This window comes from Spinacia oleracea, chromosome 1 (genome assembly GCF_020520425.1).
Source record: "Spinacia oleracea cultivar Varoflay chromosome 1, BTI_SOV_V1, whole genome shotgun sequence".
In the NCBI taxonomy this organism is placed as follows: domain Eukaryota; kingdom Viridiplantae; phylum Streptophyta; class Magnoliopsida; order Caryophyllales; family Amaranthaceae; genus Spinacia; species Spinacia oleracea.
In genome coordinates, this window is record NC_079487.1 from 26,462,558 (window position 1) to 26,480,162 (window position 17,605).

Consider the following 17,605-nt stretch of genomic DNA (forward strand, 5'->3'; position numbering starts at 1 on the left):
TCTAGTGGTGAAAGAAGGTCTTTAAGCGAACGACTATGTCTAGTGGTGAAAGAAGGTCTTTAAGTGAGTTAGTTCGCTTTAGGGAGGGTCAAGTCGAGTACTTTAGAGGTCATGGACGCTTGCGCTAGCCCCCATTCAATTGAGGCAAAGCGATCTTTTGAGTCTTGGCTAAGTGCCTAGGAGTGTGAGTGCTCCTTCTGGCAAGGGTACGTGCCCTTATTATTTTTCGATGTGTGCTCGTTTTGGCATCTTGATGACTTGGATTCTTCCTTTGACTTAAATTTTTCTTTCGACTTGGGTTGCAAGTAATTAAATTTCAATAAGGGACTCTATTTCTTATTCTTATTATTCTATAGGCTCTAACATCTTTTGCAAATTGGTTGGACCGAATCATGGATTGCCTACGTATCCGCCTTAAATAGATTTAATTTGGAATCAGGTCTTGCGTAGTTCTTAGTCAGAAAATGGTTTCTTAGAATGCTGTTTTTTAACAAGTACGTTCGAGTGGAACCGCAATGTTTGAAATAGGGTGAAATAAGTGTGCGAAAATTTTGGAGCGCGCGGATTTTGCGTATTTTGTACGATCTTCTACCCCCCAAGTGTTCGTTATTCTTCCGCATGTATATAGGAAAATATACGAACACTTTTAGGAATTGGGAGTTGGAAGGGATAAGCAAGAACGGCGCACAGGGCTGGGCGTTATTATTTTCGGCGCACAGGGCTGGGCGTTATTATTTTCGGCGCACAGGCCTGGGCGTGGAAAACGTGTTCTGGGCTGCCTTTTTGCGTTGCTCCTTTTCGTTTCGTGCCAAATACTTGCGAATATTTTTTGTGCGCTAAATGCTTCTTTTCCTTTTTTAAATGCTTCTTTTCTCTTTTTTTTGTGCGCTTTGCAAAGTTTTTTTTTATTATTTATTTATTATTTATTATTATTATTTTTTTTTTTTTTTACGTTAAGCGTAGAACGTACTTTTCATTTGTTTTTTTTATTCGTGACTCAAGACGGCTTGAAAAATGGGTCGAACGAGATAGGATAATTTGTATAGGTATTAGTCAAGCATGAGGATTACATCTGCTAGGACTCACAATTTGCAGCCTCGTGCTAGTGTCATGAGTTTACATCAACCAAGGCCAATGAGTAGCATGGGGACGGCTCAAGGGTATATCAACAGGATGTATCAAAACAAGTTATATGGTCATTATGCTAATGGTGGTGTAAGAGCAGGTTTGGGCTTTGGAAATAATGGGTATGACGCACGTGTCAATGGCCGTACGTGGTTTGCAGTTGATAACAAGTTCAAGAACAAGAGTCGAGGTAATGGTTTCTTGGGTTATGGCAATGAGAACATGGATGGGTTAAATGAGCTGAACAGAGGCCCCAGAGCGAAGGCGTCTAAGAACATAAGGATTGGAAAGGGTAGACATCGTAGAACTTTATGTAGTTTTTGTGGCATGATTTGGATTGGTTGACTCAATTCTTTTCCTTCGTTTACTTGGGTAAATTTTGCACTTTGGGAGGTACGGGCTAAGTATTTCATGGCTCGTTCTTTTCGCTCTCCCTTTTCTCTTTCTATTTTTTCTTTTTGCTTGGGATTTCTCCCCAACATAAATCCTTTAATTTTTTTTTATTTGGGCTAAAAGGTAGATGGTTGTGGTCTTTGAGTCACGAGGCGAGACTGAGTGAGCCTCGTTTGGTAGGCCTATAGTGGACCTTTAACTTTAGTATGCCTAGGGTGGACCTTTAGCTTTAGTAGGCCTAGGGTGGACCTTTAGCTTTAGTAGGCCTAGGGTGGACCTTTAAATTGTCTTACTTTGCAAGCGTATTTAGTCGTTTCTTAAAATGTGCAAATAGCGTAGATTCAAAATGTTGTTTTTACTTTATTGAATTTAACGAAAGAATTACATCGAAAATAATTTTTTGTTTCTTTTCAGACTCCAGTTTCTGGGATTTAATTGGAAGTTGTGATTTAGACTCGAACTTTCATTAATCTTTCTGATTATAACCCGTGTATGAATATAAGGAGGTGGCCTAGACTGAAAATAATGACGTGGCGTAAGCCTATAATACTTGACCAAGCAACTTTCAGACTTAGGCTAATTGGACCATAACTTTCGTTGGTTGACACTTTTAGATTCATTTGTCACGCGCCATTTTGCTTAATGTTGGCAAAGTAGTTAGTTGGGGAGATCGAATTTTCTTTTTTTGCGAGACTAGAATCATTAGTGCGGTTTCCCTCTTAGTGTGTATTGCTTTACCCCGATGGTAGCCTTAAGGCATGCCGATTTCGGTATTTTCATGGTTCGTCGTGTTGAATTCATGGAAAATCTTTTAGTCCGTACTTAGGAGTATTTCAAGGAGCGAGTGGCTCGAGAGGACTATGATAGTCGTGACCCAATGTGATCATAAGCCTTGAGGCCATTAATTTTTGCTAATGGTATTGACACCTTAGGTTCACTTTGGGGGTTGTGCGACTATGGAGGAATGATTTCCAGAATGTGACTGTTTCCATACATAATATATTCTTTTTATTGGTGAGAGAGAGTATTGAGGTCGTAGATTCTTAGCAAGGGATGACAATTACATATGGGTGCTTATTGATTTAAATGTTATGAAGGGAGACTCAATATGGTTTAACCTTTTAACTTGCAGAACGACACCAAGCGTTAGGACCGATTCTATGGATAAGACAACTAAGACTTAGGATTTAGATTGTACTTTGACATAGCCTAGTCTAGACTCAGATTTATTTTTTATTCGAACATTATTTTTCCTTGAAGACTCTATTTGAACATTATTTTTTGAATACTTTGCCCATGTGACATTCAAGGTCGTTTAATTAGCATGCTCGGTTTTGGTGCCGAACGTTGTCGTCATAGGAGGCCTAATGACGACACAAAGAGTTGTTTATTTTATAAGTCGTTCTTAGAATTGAGTGCCTTTTTCATACGTCCTCGTAGCAAATTTGCGAATTTTTACTGCTACGTATTTTTTAAGTGCGGGCACCGAGGCTGCTGTGCCTGACCACAAGGCCAGGCAGCAACTTCAGTGCCCAGATAAGGGCGTGAGAATTATTGGCGCCCAGCCAGGGGCGCTGAAAATGCGTCCCTGAGTAGTGCTCGTTTTCTGTTTGCGTTTTTTTTTATGCGACCTTGATTTTGCGTGCTTGCCTAATAACGTCCTTTACGCGTTGTGCAGCGTTTGTGGGATTCGTTATGGGCCATCCCGAGCGTCGCTTATTTTTGTGGCGATCGTTCGGGTTTGCGGAACACGTATTTTGGTATAACTCTTTGGCCAATTGGTTTATGAATGTTTGGGCAATTTTTAAAGTCGATGGTTTTCTAGCATTATTTGTCACACACAATCACATAATTCGCTACACATAACTAACATTACATCATGAGGCAAAATAATAATATGTCATGTAGTTTATGATAGGCTTCTAAGGGTAGTATTTGCGCCGGCTTGGTACCGCTTCTATCGCAGATCCAACACATGCCCCGGTCGAGGTAGTGCCTTCAATAGACGAATTTCGCCCAAGAGGCCAATCACGATGTAAGCCAAGGGGGCATGCACCAATGAGAGGGACCTAGTGGGCGAGCGATTGGGTTTGGGACGGGTGTACTACTAGCGAAAAGTGCCGAGTGGACAACATTCGAAGCGTATGCACCCCCCGGTTGGCGATGGGTATCCTTAGTCCCAACTCCCGAGATGAAACATCCAAGGGAGCCAAGATTCGTTATGCGGTTCTGCCCGTTCACATTAATATGCTGATTTTCAGGTCGTCCCAACTTGATGGGGACGCGGGATAGGATCGTTTCACCCTTCGGCTATTTTGATTACCTACGAGCACGAGTATTTCCTTCACTATCCCCAGTGGAGTCGCCACTATGAGGGGGGTCGAAAAAGCACGAGGCTAATGCGTGACCTCGTCCCTCGTGGGCGTGACGTTTCTTTTTGTCAAATCAAGTGTATTTGGATTTCCTGTGAGTTTACACCCAATTGACTAGTAATATAGGAGTCGCCATTCAGTTTTTAACGACAATGAGAAAAACTGACAAAACCCGGTTATCGTGACATAAAGGGAGTGCAATTATGTTTGACCACGACGGCCATAGGTTCCCTTGTGATCCCTGGTGTGGGGATCGCTCAACGTACACCCGCAGGGTAGAGATTGAGGGTTCGGGGGACTGTAACTACCGAGAGGAGTACTCGCTCTTCGATAACTCCAGAGGCAGGATATCCTTACTAGCTCAGCATAAATAATTGAAGGGACATGCGTTAACTATTAAACTAATCTGAATTGATTTTAACATATGCAACACATAATACTAGATCGATCGTGATTATCTTGTTTAGATTGATTCAAGGGACCTAGCATGATAGTTCAATTTCCCAAGATATTATCTTTATTAGGCGTGATAGAACAATCAGATTTAATAGTTTAACAGTTTTATAAAATGGCGAGGAAAGCGATTAAATCATGCAAAGGGACACATTACGACGCACCCTTGAGAGGTGCGTCATGGTTCTCAGAAAACTAACCACTTTGGCTTTGCTATCTCTCCTTTTATTTAACGAATCTCAAGTTTCCGGGCTTCATTCTTCAGCTATAAGGGACAGGATACGTTCTGTTCGATTTTTTGATCGATTGCGACAGAGCGCGGGGATCAATTTCGCAGCGTGAGGCTTAGGCTTAGCGGTTGGAGTCAATACTCAGAATAGGAATTATGTGTCTGTTCTTTTCACGTCGAATTTGGGGCTGTATTTATAGGGAAGAGTTCGTGGAAAGATAGAATTTTAGAGCACTAATCCAAGAAGAATTAGGAGAGAACAAGTACCCAGGTATTTTCAGCGCCCAGGGCTGGGCGTTAAAGATTTCGGCGCCCAGCTCTGGGCGTTGAAAATGGGACCCAGGCAATTTCAGCACCCAGGGCTTGGCGTTGAAAATGATGTTTGGGCCGAGTTCTTTGTCAGATTTGGACTCTTAGAATCCGGAGTGTTTGAGACTTATCCGAGTCTTTTAGTGCGTATCAACTTTATGACGGAATGCGTCTGGGCCCTTTACGAACTCTAGGTTCGTTAGGATTTTAATTAATACGTAACTCTTATTTTCGAGCTATACTAGGAACAGGATTCCTCTTGCAAATTATATCTCTTTTAGGATTTATGTTGGAGTGCAACACCTAATTCTGACAGGTTTCTATCTTTTATGACTTGCCACTTTTAACAACTACCTATTATGGCAGTTACTATTTTTAGCAGGTTTCTATAAATAGCAGGTTCAGGTGAAATGAAAAGGGCGATCGAGATTCGTTATTTTATAGGAGATGGTTGCCAAGTGGAGATTTATGTTCTCATCATCGAACCTTCCCTTCGGGAATGGGGACAAAAGTAGGTGTCTACACCTAGACTGAGAGGCCTTTGCTGAGCCGCCCTTTCAATGCTATAGATCAACATGTTCCTTCGTATTTCATCCTGCAGCGTGGTGCTCATCTGCTTTCGGAAAGTTTGATTCATTTATTGTTGGAATCCTGCTAGGATTTCACGCAGTGATCCTACCGAGACAGGCAAGTCCAAGTTTTCATCCAGCACGGTGTCCCTGACACTGGGGCGATGGCCGCCTGGTGGAGGTGCTTCCAGGTCTGGTTCCTCCTCCACAATTACCTCGGCCTCCTGAACTCGGCACGGCGTGCTTCCAGCGTTCGCGACTTGATTTGCTTCCTCTATATGGCGTTGACTCCTTTCCCGGGGTCGTCGCTCCTCTAATTCACCATTATACTCTCCTTCAGATTGCGGTTCGGCCATGATACTATACCTCCCAACAGACGGCGCCAAATGTTGTGGGATATTTTACGGTGATGACGTGTCACACGTTCCTCGGAGGTATCAAGTATGCGCTGGCACGATCTTCTGGCAACCTGCAAAACAAGAATATTCTCGTACGAATGTTCCCTCCGATGCCTAAGTAAGTATAGGCTAGAGAGAAAAGTAATTTGTAGAAAGAAGGCAGAGCAAAGATAGTTTTAGGTAGGTGGGAATGAATTGAAAGCCCCCTTTTACCTAGGGATCTGCACTATTTATAGTGCTAGGGTTTCTTGGGAATTGATCCCTAAACCCTGGTTGCATGATTGGATGCTTCCTGAGATTGGGACATGCATGTGTCCGATAGGAGGTCTAATTAGACCTGTTGGAATTTTTGAATTTTGGGCTTGCCTGCAAGCTTTGGGCTTTTATACATGATTGATTCGGGATCCTACCAAGAAAATAGGCCTCATGGGCCTAAGTGACGGGTCTTGGACCTGGATGCGGGTATTGGCTCTGTATGGATTCGAGGTATGCATGCTGGAGGGCCTCTGGGCCTCCTCTTTGGGCTATCATAGTAAAGCCATGTGGCGCTTTTTAGGCCACATCAACAATAATAATAATAATAATAATAATAATAATAATAATAATAATGATAAAATTAATAAATAAAAACTGAAATTACGATTTTTGAAAATATATGTTACTGAAAATGTTCAGAAATTTTTCGAATATATCACAAATTATAGTAATACTTAGTATGAAAAATGATTTTGATGATTTTAGAGAGAGAAAATTGATTTTTGAAAGTGTGTCAAAATATAGCAAATTTGGTCTCTATTGATCTTGAAATTTTATGACCGTTTGTATAATTTTTTTTTATTAATTATTTTCGGCTAAATTAGCCATTAACACAAAATAGCCGTTACAAAAACAAAGAATTTTGTGATTGGTTGAAAATGATTATGACAAGTGGCATGCGGACATTGGGCCAAGCATTATTATTAAACTTTATTAAAATGATTTTGATGATTCAACGGTAATGTTCAAGCAATTTCCTGCAATTTTCGCCAGCTATCATGCCAGAGTGGGCCCGAAGTTTTCGTGAGTTATTTCTAAAAAAGAACGTCGCGTGGGGATTTTTTACTTTCCTCGTAAGCTAATTTCAATCTTCCCATTGGTATGGGGTGCGATCTAATTTAATTTCACCGTTTTTCACTCGTGGGGAACTTTTTCCTCACCGGTGAGAGTGATCATAGGTTACACTCTTGCATTGTTATTCTAAGTTTCTTACCGTTAGTCTTATACTACTATTATTATTATTTCTAAGTTCTAATCAAATTGTTGGATTCTTTTTATTATTATTTCTAAGTTCTAATCTAACTGTTGGAGTCTTTTTATTATTATTATTTATTATTATTATTTCTATTATTACTATTGTTATCATTTTTGTTAATTTTATTATTATTATTGGTACTAGTATATGGGCTATAGTTATTAATAAATTGTATTATTTATGAAAATAAACACGAGTAATCCAACGACTGATGTTTGAATGTTTTGGATTGTCATCGTTCGAGAATTAATAACTCGTGTATCATACTAATGGATTATGGCTATGGTTTAATTTGTTGATTCATATTCACTTAATTTTATTTATCAACCGAATAACTAATGGGAAAATTTGGTAATAGTAATCCAACCTTTGGCCGATTTTCTTTTATTAAGCCCACCTACGACATATATTTTCATAATCCCACCTTTACTACCCAATGACTTTTATTGGGCCTAACAAGTCATAAACCTATTGTAGGTGATAATATGTCCCTACGTGGCAGCACTATCTCTCTCTCGATATATTCAGTCATTATCATCAATTCATTATACTAGCTCGTTGATTTTTTCACCGGTTATCGATCAATTAAGCCCAATAAAATCCGTTGGGTAGTAAAGGTGAGATTATTAAAAAATATGTCGTAGGTGTGATTAATAAAAGAATATCGGCCAAAGGTAGGATTAATATTACCAAATTTTCCTAAGTAATTTAATGTGTTGTCATTTAAACTTATTTTATTGTTCTTTAACAGTTATATTTTCAATATAGGTGTATTATTGAATAGTTATAGACTTATAAACATAGTCTTATAGAACTAGATATTTGTAAACTTATAACCACACAAAGTTACATAATTATATAGTTATAGCCTTATATAGTTAGTCATATAGTGTTATACAATTACTCCGTATACAGTTATAGATGTATATCCTTATAGTTACATTCTTGTGTTGTTGTAGTTAAAAGTTTAAAATTATATATGACCATCACTATTGGTTATTAATTTGTTAAAGTAATCATTATTAATCGTTATAAATTATAATAGTTAATTCGTTACAATATTATAGAGCTTATCTTACAGACTTACAATATTATAGAACTACTATTGTTAGACTTGTAAACATTATAAACTTACTTGACTCTATATTTATAATGTGATAGAATTATATATTTGTAAACTTATAATCTTATAGAAAGTTATATAGTTGTTGCTTATACAGTTATTTACTCTATAATTATCGTTTGATAACCATATAGTTATACATTTATGTTGTTATATATTTATAGTCTTAATTATAAAGTTTCTTGTATAGTTATAGTCGTACAAAGTTTTAGTTTGAACTGGCTATCATCATTAATTCATAAGTTATTATTAGTTTGTTAAAGTAATCACATGTGGACGCTATACTTTTTAATTCGTTACGAATTATACTCTTTAACTATTACTTTATTAGTTCATTAATTAATGGTTCGTTAATACGACGTAATAAACTTTATTAGTTATTAGTTCATTGTTATCGATTACTATCTCCGTTCCATAAAGTTATTTACGCTTACTATTTTGCACGGAATCTAATGCAGTATTCAACCTATAAGACATCCAATTCTGTACATTAAATTTTTTATAAAAAGTTGATATTATGAAATACATATCGAGACCAACATAACAAGATCTTACATTATAACATTTTGATGTATATAATAGTGATAATCTACTGTCAAAGTTTTCATACTTTGGACACCTATTCCAAGGCGTAATCAACTTTAAGGAACAGATGTAGTATTAAACTAAGTTATATACAATATACTCGATAACTTATATTAATTATTGATCTTAAATTCTTATTACTTTTAAAATTTAGTTATCGTTTTCGTCCCCTAATTAAGTCATCGACATTATAATTATATAATTTGGAACCGAATGGACCCGACCCCGATTCCAACCCGATCCGATAATAACCCGAGCCGATATAAAATTGAAGTTGATGTAACCCGGCTAAATCCGTTTCAATCCGACTCGTTTTTTAGTGGTTTCCCGATTAATCTGACCCGATATGAATCCAATATGATGTGAATCCGACCCGACATAAACCCAAACCCGTTATTGAAGGAAATAATGTCCTTGGTCCAAGTATGCATTTAATGGTAAGTCTAATAAATTCGGTTCATTATTAATTATACAAGTTAATAATTCAATGAGATCAAGTGAACTGTATCCCTAGCTAGAGGTCGCTTCAGTTAAAGTGGATTAATGATATTAATCCACAGCTTACTCTTGACTGAACCCGTAGGGTCACACAAATAGTACGTAAACGGATCAAGTATTTAATGGCATTAAATACTCCATCTATGGATATTCGGAATCGACGGATCTTGGTTCCAGTGGGAGCTGAGATTGTCAAAGGCAAATAATGAATACTCCGGAAACGATGATATTGCCGGAAACGGAAATATGAATCGTATCGGAAATATAAATATTATCCAAGTCGTAGATGCTGCCGGAAACGGAGAGATGGTACGTATCGGAAATTTTTATCGGAAATTGAAATATTGCGGGAATCGAAAATATTGCCGGAAACGGAAATATTGTCAGAATCGGAAATATTATCGGAATCGGAAAATAATTCCGGAAACGGAAATATTAAATATTTGTTCGAAACGGAAATTAATTCCTGAATCGGAAATGTTAAATATTGTTCGTATGGGAAATGAATTCCGGAATCGAAAAATTAATCGGAAGCGCGACGTACGAATAAACATCGGACGAGTTTGCTAGACGCAAGGCCTAGCACGAAGCTAGGCCCAACGCCTAGCGAAGCCCGCGCGACCAAAGCAAGCAGAGCCCAAGCGCGATCAAGGCCAGCAGGCGCGCCCCTCGTGGGTTGCGAGCACTTACTGGGCCGGGGCTCAGCGGGCGCGCGCGCGCATGGCGCCCCTCGTGGGCTGCTATGCGTGCGTGTGTGTTTGTGCTTGTGTACGAAACCTTGATCGACTAGGATTCGTATAGATTGATTTCCTAAGTCTACTAGATAAATTAAGTGATTGAATTTAAGATTAATTCAGATTCTCTAAATCGTTTCCTAGTAGGATTCTAATATCCGATACCCATACCCTATAAATAGGTGATCATGGTTCACAATTTATAACGAGTTTTTCAAGTATTCATTCAAGTTTTAGGCTTAAAACTTAGACTTTTAATTGCTGTAAAATCCGAAAATATCATAGTACCTTTGGCGCAATTCTAGTTAATTAAACCTAAGGCGGATCCGAGCGTGTTGTGGACTATCTACGGAGGGACTGTTAGGTTATGATACATATGACAAAACATAAATCATGCGGAAAACCTTAATGCCAGGAAACATATTATTTACACATAATCATATAGCATAATGTAGATGCATACACTTTGTAGCGTGCCTTCCCTAACTGCGCCCGAACCGAACAAGAACAAGTCTTTAGGACTCCAAGTGTCGCCCCTCCGTAGATTGTCCACAGCACGTCCGGATCCGCCTTAAGCTTGACCAACTAGAATCGCCCTTAAGGTTCCTAGGAATTTTCGGCTAAAATGGTTGCAAGTGTTTGGCTGATTTTTGCTTCAAAATCTTACCTTTAAATACTTCAATGTTATGTAAAAATTTGTGACCCTAGGCACCTATTTATAGAGTTATGGAAAAGGACTTATAATCCTATTAGAATACTAATTTAGTTTAATTAGAATCCTGCTAGGACTCTATTAAATAAACTTTATCTATTAGGAATAGGATTTAATCATATGACGAATCCCGATAGCTTTAGGATTCGTGTAACACGCACACGAGCAGCGCACAAGCACCGCACGCCCGCGCGCAAGCCTTGTGGCCCACGCCGAGCGCACAGCGCTGAGGCCCACTACTCGCAGCCTGCCTGATCCGTGCGCGCGCCCAAGCCTTGGCTGGGCCTGGTCGAGGCTTGGCATGTGGTTTGTTGCGCTTGGCTTGCTGGGCGACGGCCTGGCTTCGTGCTGGGCCTTCGTCTAGCAAGCCTCGTCCGATGCTAATTCGTACGATACGCTTCTGGTTAAATTCCCGATTCCGGAATTCATTTCCGATACGAACAATATTTAATATTTCCGATTACAGAATTAATTTCCATTTCGAACAAATATTTAATATTTTTGTTTCTGAAATTATTTTCCAATTTTGATAATATTTACGATTCTGACAATATTTCCGTTTCCGGCAATATTTCCATTTTCGATAATATTTTCCGATACGTACCATGTTTCCGTTTCCGGCAACATCTACGACTTGGATAATATTTATATTTCCGATACGATCCATATTTCCGTTTCCGCCTATATCATCGTTTCCGGAGTATTCATTTCTTGCTTTTGACGATCTCAGCTTCCACTGAAACCAAGATCCGTCGATTCCGAATATCCATAGATGGAGTAATTAATGCCATTAAATACTTGATCCCTTTACGTACTATTTGTGTGAACCTACGGGTTCAGTCAAGAGTAAGATGTGGATTAATATCATTAATTCCACTTGAACTGAAGCGGCCTCTAGCTAGGCATTCAGCTCACTTGATCTCAATGATTCATTAACTTGTTAATTAATACTGAATCGCATTTATTAGACTTAACATTAAATCCATACTTGGACCAAGGGCATTATTTCCTTCAGTCTCCCACTTGTCCTTAGGGACAAGTGTGCATTTCCTAATTCCTTTGCCGCTCGATGCTTGCTCTTGAACATAAGGTAAGAGTTGTCATCCTTATTATGTCCAGAGGTGTTTCTCGGTTTCAGAGTTCAACTGATCAAATAAAACAGATAATCATAACTTATGATTCATCTGAGCACGGCCATGCATTTTACAGTTTCTAGCTCTCCGAGTGGCCTTGTACAAGTTTCAGCATCTCATCCCGATTTATGGGAGGACAATCCCAATCTTGCGATCTTGAGATTAGACTTCGTTTGATAGGTGATTACCTGAGCGTTGCCTTTATAGCCTCCTTTTACGGTGCGACGGTTGGTCAACGTCAAAGTAAGCAGTTCTCAAACAAGTAATCTCAAATCACTCAGGTATTGAGGATTAGTGTCTAATAATTTTAATGAAATTTACTTTTGACAGATTTTCATCTCTTACAGTAAAGTTTCATAGGTCTGTCCGATACTAGTCTTCCCAAAGTAAGTATCTATATTATGCAAGTGATTATCACATTGCCATGTCCACATAGTTCATGAAACAGAACTACTAGTCATCTTGCATTCTGGTCGTCTGACGTTTTCTATGCGTCCATCTTTATAGAAAACTCCGACCAGGGACCATTTTCAACTTTTGACATTCAAGTTCACTTGATAGACATTTCTTAGTCACAGGAATGGTCCTGACAATTTATCTTGAATATATCGTCAAATTGAAGGGACTAATCATTTAATAAACCACAAATTAAATGGAAAAATGAATTCTATTCATTTATTGTGAATGATTAACCAATAATGTTTTACAAAGAATTAAACTCTAAAACTTTAAAACATTAAACAAGGACATCAAAGCCATTCGCCAATATGCTTGATTCCCATAGCTGCGGTGTGCGAGTTGTGCTTCGCCTGCGGCAGAGGTTTAGTCAATGGATCTGAGATGTTGTCATCAGTTCCAATCTTGCTTATCTCGACTTCTTTTCTTTCAACGAACTCTCGTAGAAGGTGAAATCTACGAAGTACATGCTTGACTCTTTGGTGGTGTCTAGGCTCCTTTGCTTGTGCAATAGCTCCGTTATTATCACAATATAGGGCTATTGGTCCTTTAATGGAGGGGACTACACCAAGTTCACCCATGAACTTCCTTAGCCATATAGCTTCCTTTGCTGCTTCATGTGCAGCAATGTACTCCGCTTCAGTTGTAGAATCCGCAATGGTGCTTTGCTTAGCACTTTTCCAGCTTACTGCACCTCCGTTGAGGCAGAAGACAAACCCGGACTGTGATCTGAAATCATCTTTGTCGGTTTAGAAACTTGCGTCCGTATAGCCTTTAACAATTAATTCATCATCTCCACCATAGACCAGGAAGTCATCTTTGTGCCTTTTCAGGTACTTCAGAATGTTCTTGGCAGCAGTCCAATGTGCCTCTCCTTGGTCTTACTGGTATCTGCTCGTAGCACTGAGTGCGTACGCAACATCCGGGCATGTACATATCATAGCATACATTATTGAACCAATCAATGATGCATATGGAATCCCATTTATTCGTCTACGCTCATCAAGTGTTTTTGGGCACTGAGTCTTTCTTAGAGTCATTCCATGAGACATGGGTAGGTAGCCTCACTTGGAGTCTGCCATCTTGAACCTTTCAACCACCTTATTGATATAGGTGCTCTGACTGAGTCCAATCATCTTTTTAGATCTATCTCTGTAAATCTTGATGCCCAGTATGTACTGTGCTTCTCCTAGATCCTTCATCGAAAAACATTTCCCAAGCCAAATCTTGACAGAGTTTAACATAGGAATGTCATTTCCGATAAGTAATATGTCGTCGACATATAATACTAGAAAAGCAATTTTGCTCCCACTGACCTTCTTGTATACACAAGATTCGTCTGCGTTCTTGATGAAACCAAAGTCACTGACTGCTTCATCAAAACGTATATTCCAGCTCCTTGATACCTGCTTCAATCCGTAGATTGATTTCTTAAGCTTGCATACCTTTTTAGCATTCTTTGGATCCTCAAAACCCTCAGGTTGTGTCATAAACACAGTTTCTGTTAAAACGTCGTTTAAGAAAGCGGTTTTGACATCCATCTGCCATATTTCGTAATCGTAATATGCATCGATTGCTAACATTATCCGAATAGACTTTAGCATTGCAACTGGTGAAAAGGTTTCATCGTAATCCACTCCGTGGACTTGCCTGTAACCTTTTGCAACCAATCTAGCTTTGAAAACTTCAAGTTTTCCATCCTTGTCCTTTTTCAGTTTGAAAACCCATTTGCTTCCTATGGCTTGGTAGCCATCTGGCAAATCAACCAAATCCCATACTTGGTTATCAGACATGGAGTCTAATTCAGATTGCATGGCTTCATGCCATTGCTTGGAGCTAGGGCTCGTCATAGCTTGTTTGTAAGTCGCAGGTTCATCACTTTCAAGTAATAGAACGTCATAGCTCTCGTTCGTCAAAATACCTAAGTACCTTTCCGGTTGAGATCTATATCTTTGCGATCTACGCAGGGTTACATTTCTAGATTGTCCATGATTCTCACCAGATACTTCTAAAGACCTCTGAGTTTCATCCTGAATGTCATCTTGAGCATTCTCTAGAGTTTGTTGTTCGACTCGAATTTCTTCGAGGTCTACTTTTCTCCCACTTCTCATTTTAGAAATGTGATTCTTTTCCAAAAAGATACCATCTCGAGCAACAAACACCTTGTTCTCAGATGTATTGTACAAGTAATACCCCTTTGTTTCCTTTGGATAGCCCACAAGGATACATTTGTCAGATTTTGGATGAAGTTTTTCTGAAATTAATCGTTTGACGTATACTTCACATCCCCAAATCTTAAGAAAAGACACATTTGGAGGCTTTCCAAACCATAACTCATATGGAGTCTTTTCAACAGCTTTAGACGGAGCTCTATTTATAGTGAGTGCAGCTGTATTTAGTGCATGTCCCCAAAATTCTATTGGAAGTTCGGCCTGACCCATCATTGATCTAATCATGTCTAACAAGGTTCTGTTCCTCCGTTCCGACACACCGTTCCATTGTGGTGTTCCAGGAGGAGTCAATTCTGATAGAATTCAACATTCTTTCAAATGGTCATCAAATTCATAGCTCAGATATTCACCGCCTCTATCAGACCGAAGTGCCTTAATCTTCTTGCCTAATTTATTCTCTACTTCACTCTGAAATTCCTTGAATTTGTCAAAGGATTCAGACTTATGCTTCATTAGGTAGACATAACCATATCTACTGAAGTCATCAGTGAAAGTGATAAAGTAGCTGAAACCACCTCTAGCATTTGTACTCATTGGTCCACATACATCTGTATGGATTAAACCCAATAGTTCAGTTGCTCTTTCTCCAACTTTAGAGAAAGGTTGCTTTGTCATTTTGCCAAGTAAACATGATTCGCACTTACCATAATCCTCTAAGTCAAATGGTTCTAGAATTCCTTCCTTTTGAAGTCTTTCTATGTGTTTTAAGTTAATATGGCCTAATCGACAATGCCACAGATAGGTGAGATCTGAATCATCCTTTTTGGCCTTTTTGGTATTTATGTTATAAACTTGTTTGTCGTGATCTAATAAATAAAGTCCATTGACTAATCTAGCAGATCCATAAAACATCTCCTTAAAATAAAACGAACAACTATTGTCTTTTATTAAAAAGGAAAATCCCTTAGCATCTAAGCAAGAAACAGAAATGATGTTTTTAGTAAGACTTGGAACATGGAAACACTCTTCCAGTTCCAAAACTAGCCCAGAGGGCAACGACAAATAATAAGTTCCTACAGCTAATGCAGCAATCCGTGCTCCATTTCCCACTCGTAGGTCGACTTCACCCTTGCTTAACCTTCTACTTCTTCTTAGTCCCTGTGGATTGGAACATAAGTGTGAGCCACAACCTGTATCTAATACCCAAGAAGTTGAATTAGCAAGTATACAGTCTATAACGAAAATACCTGAATATGGAACGACTGTTCCGTTCTTCTGATCTTCCTTTAGCTTCAAGCAATCTCTTTTCCAGTGCCCCTTCTTCTTACAGTAGAAGCATTCGGACTCAGAAGTGGGTTGACTGACCTTCCTCTTTTCAGACTTGGCGCCAGTTTGCTTAGTCGGGCTGGCCTTCTTGCCACCTTTCTTAGCATTCCTCTTCTGTCCAGATTTCTTGAACTTGCCCCCACGCACCATAAGCACATCTTGCTTATCACTTTTGAGCGTCTTTTCAGCGGTCTTCAGCATACCGTGAAGCTTAGTGAGCGTTTTGTCCAGACTATTCATACTGTAGTTCAGTTTGAACTGATCGTACCCGTTATGAAGAGAATGGAGGATGGTGTCTGCAGCCATTTCCTGAGAGAATTGCTGATCCAACCGACTCATATTCTCAATGAGTCCAATCATTTTGAGAACATGTGGACTTACGGGCTCGCCTTGAAGGAAATAATGCCCTTGGTCCAAGTATGCATATAATATTAAGTCTAATAAATGCGGTTCATTATTAATTAACAAGTTAATAATTCAGTGAGATCAAGTGAGCTGAATGCCTAGCTAGAGGCCGCTTCAGTTCATGTGGAATTAATTATATTAATCTGCAGCTTACTCTTGACTGAACCCGTAGGGTCACACAAATGGTACCGAAAACGGATCAAGTATTTAATGGAATTAAATACTCCATCTATGGATATTCGGAATCGACGGATCTTGGTTTCAGTGGGAGCTGAGATCGTCACAAGCAAGAAATGAATACTCCCGAAACGATGATATTGCCGGAAACGGAAATATGGATCGTATCGGAAATATAAATATTATCCAAGTCGTAGATGTTGCCGGAAACGGAAACATGGTACGTATCGGAAAATACTATCGGAAATGGAAATATTGCCAGAATCGGAAATATTGCCGGAAACGGAAATATTGTCAGAATCGGAAATATTATCGGAATCGGAAAATAATTCCTGAAACGGAAATATTAAATATTTGTTCGAAACGGAAATTAATTCCGGAATCGGAAATATTAAATATTGTTCGTACCGGAAATGAATTCCGGAATCGGGAATTTAATCGGAAAGCGTATTGTACGAATTAGCATCGTACGAGGCTTGCTAGACGAAGGCCCAGCACGAGGCCAGGCCAACGCCCAGCAAGCCGCACGCCAAGTGCTCAACCAGGCCCAGCGCAAGGCCAGGCCCAGCCAAGCAATGGCGGGCGCGCACGAAGCCCATGGGCTGCGAGGCCGCATGCGCTGTGCGCTCGGCGTGGGCCGCAAGGCCTGCGTGCGGGTGTGCATGCGTGTGCGGGTGCTCGTGTTCGTAACGAATCCTAATCCTATCGGAATTCGTGCATTGATTAAATCCTAATCCTAAAAGATTAAATTTATTATTTAGAGTTCTAATAGGATTCTAATTAATAAATCCATATCCTAGTAGGATTATAATTCCTTTCCATAAACTCTATAAATAGGTGCCTAGGGTCACATATTTACATCGACAATTGAAGTATTCTAAAGGTAAGATTTTGAAGAAAAATCAGCCATACACTTGCACCTAAATAGCCGAAATTCCTAAGCAACCTTAAGGGCGATTCTAGTTGGTCAAGCTTAAGGCGGATCCGGACGTGCTGTGGACTATCTACGGAGGGATGCCACTTGGAGTCCTAAAGACTTGTTCTTGTTCGGTTCGGGCGCAGCTAGGGAGGGCACACAACAAAGTGTATGCATCTAAACTATGCTAAATGATTATGAGTAAATAATATGCTTTCCTGGCTTTATGG